The sequence below is a fragment of the Apium graveolens genome, chromosome 8, assembly GCF_009905375.1.
Source record: "Apium graveolens cultivar Ventura chromosome 8, ASM990537v1, whole genome shotgun sequence".
Taxonomy (NCBI): Eukaryota; Viridiplantae; Streptophyta; class Magnoliopsida; order Apiales; family Apiaceae; genus Apium; species Apium graveolens.
In genome coordinates, this window is record NC_133654.1 from 153310746 (window position 1) to 153319098 (window position 8353).

The following is an 8353-nucleotide window of genomic DNA, read 5'->3' on the forward strand; positions in this document are numbered from 1 at the left end:
TTTCATGATAGGATTAAGTCGTCGTTGTTGCTCAACAGTCGGCTTACTACCTTCCTCTAGCAGAATTTTATGCATGCAGTACGAAGGGCTGATCTCTTTTATATCTGCTATAGTCCATCCGATAGCCGATTTGAATTCTCTCAAGATCCTCAAGAGCTTGTCCTCCTCACTACTAGAAAGGTCAGATGCAATAATAACAGGCAAAGTAGATGCATCACCTAAAAAGGCATACCTCAAGTGTTCAGACAATGGTTTAAGCTCCAAAGTAGGTGCTTCCTCAATAGCTGGTTTGAGCTTTCCTTCAGCATTCTTGAGATCAGAAGTACCAAGAGATTCAAATGGCATGTCTAGCTTTCGCATCCAAGGAGAAACATTTAGATATTTTAGTTGCTCATTGCCATCCTCATCATCACTGTCAAACTCCCCCACTAAGGCTTTCTCTAATGCATCAGACATTAGCATATGATCAAGTTCTGAAGTTACCGCAGAATCAATCAAATCCACTTTTAAGCACTCCTCGTCTTCTGTAGGGAATTTCATCGCCTTGAATACATTGAATGTCACATCCTGATCCTGCACCCTCATAGTAAGTTCACCTTTCTGCACATCTATCAAGGTACGGCCTGTAGCCAAGAAAGGTCTTCCCAAGATTATGGGGATCTTCTTATCTTCCTTGAAATCCCAGATGACAAAGTCTGCAGGGAAGAAGAGCTTATCCACCTTTACTAACACGTCCTCCACTATGCCTCATGGATATGTAATAGAACGATCAGCTAATTATAGAGATATGTAGGTGGGCTTTGGATCAGGAAAATTCAACTTTTTGAAGATAGACAATGGCATAAGATTGATGCTTGCTCCCAAATCGCACAGGCATTTGTCAAAAGACAACTTGCCAATGGTGCATGGAATGGTGAAGCTACCTGGATCTTTAAGCTTTTGAGGTAATTTTTGTTGCAGCATAGCACTGCACTCTTCCGTTAAAGAAATGGTCTCAAGGTCATCCAGTTTCACCTTCCTTGAAAGAATACTCTTCATGAATTTTGCATAACTAGGCATTTGTTCCAGAGCCTCAGCGAAAGGTATGTTGATGTGAAGTTTCTTGAACACCTCCAGAAACTTACCGAACTGCTTATCCAGCTTTTGTTGTTGCAATCACTTAGGGAAATGTGGTGGAGGATAGAGTTGTTTCTCCCCTGTATTACCCTCAGGAAGACTGTGTTCAACAGTAGTCTTCCTTGGTTTTGCTGCTTTCTCCTTTTGCTTCTCTTCTTCATCAACAACTTCAGCTTCTCCGTCTTTCGCTTTTTCAGCATCAACAACTTTTCCAGACCTTAAGGTAATAGCTTTGACTTGCTCTTTAGCTTCCTTCCTGCCTGGCACTTCAGTATCACTGGGAAGTGTGCCAGGTTGATGATTGAGCACTGCATTGGCTATTTGACCGATTTGATTTTCCAAGGTCTTGATAGAAACAGCCTGACTTTTGCACAACAGCTTGAGTTCCTCGAAATCAGCACTAGAAGGTGGAGCAGCACCTACTTGTTGAGGATATGACTGAAGGGTTTTTAGCACATAAACGCAACGAAAACGTAAATTTAAATCTTAAAAAAACCGAAACCCTCCACAGGATCCATGCGAAAAATAATATTTAATTCGTAGTTCAGTATGTTTACCTTAAGAAGCTTTATATTAATGGAAAGCTGGAGGTCTTTAATAGCGATCCAAGAACGATGAACGGAAATCCCTAGCAGCTGCTCCTCAAGTGTGAAGCACTCCACCGGTATCCACCAAGAGTACAATGTGATGGAGGAGGAAGAGGTTGAGAGAATTAGTTCCCTCCCTCTTGTTCTACTATAGAATTAGGGTTAATTATTTTAGTTGAGGCAAATAGGGTTTATAATAGTATATTTACAGGCAAAATTTTCAGCTGAAAATTTTCTATAAAATATTATTATTATTTACCCTTTAATTGATTATTCTTATTAACCAATTAACTAATAATTAAAACACCTTTTAATCATTAATCCCTTTTCGAAACACTTTAGAAAAATAATTCTCTCACTTGATTTTATTTCCAAAATTAAATTCTTAATTAATAATATTAAGAATTAATTAAATCTCATTTAATCAATTATTAAATCTGCTAATTAATTATTTATTTCACAAATAAATAATTAACAACCATTATTAATTAATTCCTCCACTATTAAATCATTCTCGTTTATGGTGTGACCCTGTAGGTTCAATATTAAGCCGGTAGTAGAAATAAATAATAATAAAACTATTTTATCATTATTTATATAAATTTTCTAATTCATTAAATATGATTAATTAATAAATTAATCATATTTATTCTACATCGTGAGGGATACTTCTCAGCATATCGCGACTATCCGGATAATATGAATTCACTGCTTAGAATACCAAGAACCTATTCAGTGAGTAGTTACCATACAATCAATTCCTTCTACCTTGCAATGTCACGATTAAATACAAGGCATGGAACTTGTGTCAAATCTATCTTATTTAATCATTTGCTTTCCCATTCACTATGCTTAGTTCTATTTAATGTAAATTAGAAACTCCTTTCTAATTTCATTCACTCTGGCCAGAGATTCCTGAACTAGCATAAGTGGATCAGCATTGAACATTCTCTTCCTTCACTGGAAGGGGTAGATCCTTTATTGATCATACATTATCTTCGTGTACAAATTCCTATACCCAGTAGAGCCCTTATAATTGTCCCTGGAGACTAAGAACTAAACCAAAGCATAGTTCAGTGTACACAAGATGACTATGATGACCTCAAGTCTAAGGATACTTGTACAACTATCACTATATGAACAACTGCTGACATATGAGTGAACTCCATCAGTTGTTCAGCTGTGTGAGTCATGTTCAGTGAACTTATTCTATAATAAGCACCTACATACTAGTTGTAGTGTCACCACACAAATGTCTATGAGAACAAACATCCTTCATAATGAAGCAAGCATAGTATATACCGATCTTTGCGGATTACTAATTACCAGTTAGTAATCCTACGACCAGGAAATATATAAGTTTAGAGTTATCATCTCTTAGGTCTCATTATTATGATCTCATCATAATCCATAAAAAGCTTTACTCTAAACTATGGTATATCTTATTTAAACACTTAAATAGATAAAGCCCGTAATAAAACCAAAACAAGTCTTTTATTAATATCAATGAAATCAAAACAGATTACATAAAAGTTATTCCTAAATCATCATACATGATTGGACTTTAACATTTCTCTTTCAATGACTGCCTTTGAGCATAATGTCGTGGTTGCTGGAATCCAGGTGGATTAAACTGTTTACTTACGCCTTGCTGATATGGTTGCTGAATAGCATTCTGAGTATTGCTCCGGCTGAAATTGGGATGATTTCTGTTGTTAGGATGATAAGTTGCTGGCACAGGCTGCTGCGGTCACTGATAATTGCTCACATACTGAACAGATTCATTAATAAGAGAACACTGATCCGTAGCATGAGAACCTGCACAAAGCTCACAGACCATAGCTATCTGATTGACTCTATAGGTGGCTAAAGAATCGACCTTCAAAGACAGTGCTTGGAGATGCGCTGCAATAGCTGTAGCTACATCAACTTCCAGAATACCTGCTACCTTCCCAGGCATCATCCTTTGAGTTGGGTTTTGATGCTCATTTGTAGCCATAGTTTCAATAAGATTATAAGCCTCAGTATAGCTTTTTGCCCACAAGGCGCCTCCAGCTGTTGCATCGAGCATGGGCTGAGATTGGGCCCCCAAACCATTATAGAACCCAGTGATCACCATCCAGTCAGGCATACCATGATGTGGAAACTTTCTCAACATCTCCTTGTACCGCTCCCAAGCTTCGCACATAGATTCTGTTGGTTACTGCGCAAACTGAGTAAGAGCACTCCTCATAGCTGCAGTCTTCGCCATTGGATAGAACTTCACCAGAAACTTTTGCGCAAGATCTTGCCAAGTAGTGATGGACCCAGCTGGTTCAGAATGTAACCAGTCCTTAGCTTTATCCCTTAGAGAAAATGGGAAAAGCCTCAGCTTGATAGCTTCATCAGTCATACCATTATATTTGAAAGTACTCCAGATCTCGACAAAATTCCTGATGTGCATGTTGGGGTCTTCAGTCGCAACACCTCCGAAAGAAACAGAATTCTGCACCATCTGAATAGTGTCCGGCTTGATTTCAAAAGTGTTGGCTTGAATAGCCGGATGAAGGATGCTTGACTGAATGTCATTAATTTTAGGCCGAGAAAAGTCAATAAGAGTTGGATCTGCCGGAACTATACGATCACCCATGATTACTGGTTCTTTCTGTTCACTCTCTTTATCCGAATCTTCAAAATCTATCTTCTCCGGAATATCAAAAACTGAGTCTGTCTCCTCAGCCATATCTAAAGTCCTCTTGCGAGTACGAGAACGTGTTTGCATAAACGCTCGCTAAAGTACCTGAAACACAACCGGAAATAATAAGTAACATGTCTTAATCAATGAGTCCTAATGACCACTGATGGTAAGTACATAAACTAAACAAATACGCCGAGTCCCCGGCAGCGGCGCCAAAAACTTGTTAGGCATAAAACACACGCTAATAATTCAAGCAAGTATACGCGTTCACAAGTAATATAGAATAATTTCTAGTTCATTCCCACAGAGACTCAGACTAATTATATTCAATAAACACTTACTCACCAATGTATGATTACTTCTCAATGTCAAGACAATAACACGTAGAATTGATTAACTAATTATCAACTATAATTAACTACGAGAATTAAACATTTAATTAACACTTGAATTAACAATATTAAACACACATGAGATCATAACTTCGTTACTACTTCCTTCAATAGTTCTTGTTATTACCCTTAGCATGTAACGGTGATGATATTAATCGAACAACACGAAACTGATAAAAGCCAACTTTCGTTGTTCTAATACCATTCTACCAAACATCCATAATTAAGATAGAAGTTGAATAGGCATCAATTATGTTGAGACCCTATATGTCTACAGAATTTAACAACATAACGATTTAAGCACAAGTTAGAGTTACCCACTAATCATGTATACACATACATGAACCTATGCTAGCATGGCAAGTTCTAAACCTCAAGATCCAATGTCTCTTCACAAGAGATTAACACCCTATCTTATTTGTTCGCGAAGCACATAAGATGAATAAGCACAACCAATACTAGATATCATACAATCATCACACACTAAGGTATTAAACAACTAACTAAAAAATTCCATAGTTAATCCGTTATGACCCCATGATCACGATTAGCCCATGATTGAACTCATCGTCACCATGGGTTCATATGAAAACATGATAATAACACACGAGAATAACTAATAAAAATACTTATTAAAACCAGAGTACGTCATAACAGTAATAAGGTTTAAAGTAAAGAAAACTAGCATCCACTGATACAACGAATATAAGAATCACAAGAAAACTATGCTTCCTCTTCTTTGTTGCGATATGCTAAAACGGTCTTCTTTCTTCTCTCCTTGCTCCTCGATTGATACCACGATTCTCCACACGTGAAACGTCTCTGAAAACTACTTATATAGAAGCCCCATAAGTCCCAGCTATCTCAGAAGTCGGAAGTCCAACAGAATCAGGAGTCTAAAAATCAGTATCTTATTTTACGACCCTGAGCGGCCGCCCAGCAATCCTGAGCGGACGCCCAGCCAGGCTGAGCGGGCGCCCAGAACCTCACTGGAAAATTTATTAATTTGCTCCCATTTCCTGCTGTGTTCTACTCCTAACTTCCCACTTGCAATGCCAAGCACATACTTAGGCTTATTCCTGATGAAATCTCCCCTCAAACACAACTAATACCCTGAAATGCATAAACACTAGAAAAATGCATCAAATATACAAAATACTTGATTTCAAGACATCAATTCAAGCCATTATAAGACGTTCTAAACTTATCAGTAACCGACTCCCAGCCCCAAATCAACAAAAAATCCTCCGACCACCAATACCCGATTATAGAACATATGGAAAGAAACATACAGGGATCTGTAATAAGCCAAACGTCACGTGTTTCAAGTGCAAGCAGAAGGGACACTACTCTGGAGAATGCCCAACAGGGAAGACAGAGATCACTTGTTTACAATACGGAAGAAAAAGACATATTGCTAAAGATTGTAGAGGAGCAGCTATGGCAGCCAGTATCCCGAGGGTTTTGAGATTACCTCCACCACCACAGCAGAATCAGCCTAGGGCAAGGACCTTTAATATGTCAATGAAAGAAGTTGTTCATAGTCTGAATATGGCTGCATGTATGCTTCATGTGAATTTTATAAACATAAAAGTATTGATTATTTCTAGTGCCACAAGATCTTTTATTTATGGAGAATTTATTCATAAGTTATATTATGAAATTCAATGGTTGAACAAAACGTTAATTATAAAGTTAGCAAATGATGATCAAATTGCTGTAGACCGAGAGTGTCCAAGGTGCGATATCGAAATAGCGGGATATCATTTATCAGTTGACTTGATACCTTTCAAGTTAGGAGAATTTGATGTTATTTTAGGAATGGATTGGTTAGCCGGTAATAATGCCCAGATTGATTGCTCGAATAAGAATGTGAATCTGCAAACTGGAGAAAATGCAACGGTAACATTTAAAGGCGAGAAACAGAAGCAAAAGTTTTTAACGATGATGCAGACGAAACGATTGCTACGCCAAGGATGTAAAGCTTATTTAGCCTATGTATTGGATACGAAAAAAGAAAGTCCGAAGATCGAAAACATTCCCGTGGTGTGTGAATTTTCCGATATCTTTCTAGATGAACTTGCAGGACTACCTCCGGATCGAGAAATCGAGTTTACTATTGACTTGGCACCAGGTACTGAACCAGTCTCGAAAGCTCCTTATCGAATGGCACCTGTTGAGATGAAAGAGCTGGCAAATCAATTGTAAGATTTTCTCGATAGAGGAATTATAAGGCCTAGTGTGTCCTCATGGGATGCACTGGTATTGTTTGTGAAGAAGAAAGATGGCAATATGTGACTATGTATTGACTATCGTGAGCTAAACAAATTAACTATCAAGAATAAATATCCTTTGTCACAGATCGATGATTTATTTGATCAATTAAAGGGAGCGGCATGGTTTTGGAAAATCGATTTAAGATCAGGTTATCATCAATTGAAGATCAAGGCGGAAGATATTTCTAAGACTACTTTTTGAACGAGATACGGACACTACGAATTCCTCGTAATGGCGTTTGGACTAACCAAAGCACCAGCGGCGTTCATGGATTTGATGAACATAGTGTTCAAAAAGTACTTAGATATATTTATCATTGTATTTACTGATGACATCTTGATTTACTCGAAGACTGAAGAAGAACATACAGAACATCTGAGAATCACTTTGGAAACTTTGAGAAAGGAACAGCTTTATGCAAAATTTTCGAAATGCGAATTTTGGTTAAAGCAAGTGCAATTTCTAGGTCACGTAATCAGTATTGAGGGAATTCAAGTCAACCCAGCAAAGATTGAAGCTATTTTATATTGGGAAAGACCAAACACCCCGATAGAGGTTAGAAGTTTCTTAGGATTAGCTTGTTACTACAGAAGATTTGTTAAAGACTTTACGAAAATAGCTACGCCATTAACCAAGTTAAGTTGGAAGAATGAAAAGTTTGTATGGAATGAAAAATGTGAAGAAAGTTTTCAAGAATTGAAGAATCGACTAGTAACCTCACCTGTACTTATGTTACCTGATGATCAAGGAGACTTCGTCATTTACAATGACGCTACCTACCGAGGACTTGGTTGTGTACTAATGCAGCACGACAACATAATCGCGTACGCTTCTAGACAACTGAAACCTCATGAACAAAAATATCTGACGCATGATCTCGAATTAGCCGCTATTGTGTTTGCACTGAAACTCTGGAGACATTATCTTTATGGCGAGAAATGTGAAATTTATACGGATCATAAGTGTCTGAAATATATTCTCACGCAGAAAGAACTTAACATGAGACAGCGACGCTGGCTAGAGCTAATCAAAGACTACGACGTGTCAATCAACTATCATCCAGGTAAAGCAAATGTTGTAGCAGATGCGTTAAGTCGAAAGGAAAGATTGAATATATTGACATCCTCAAAAGAATTGATCAGAGAGTTCGATAAATTGGAAATTGAAGTTCGTATTCTAGGGAACTCCAGTGAAATAAACTAAGCAATGACATTCCAGCCAGGATTATTGGAAAAGATAAGAAGGTGTCAGGAGGAAGTAATGGATCATGAAATTGACAATTTGACAGGAGAAGAAATTATAAG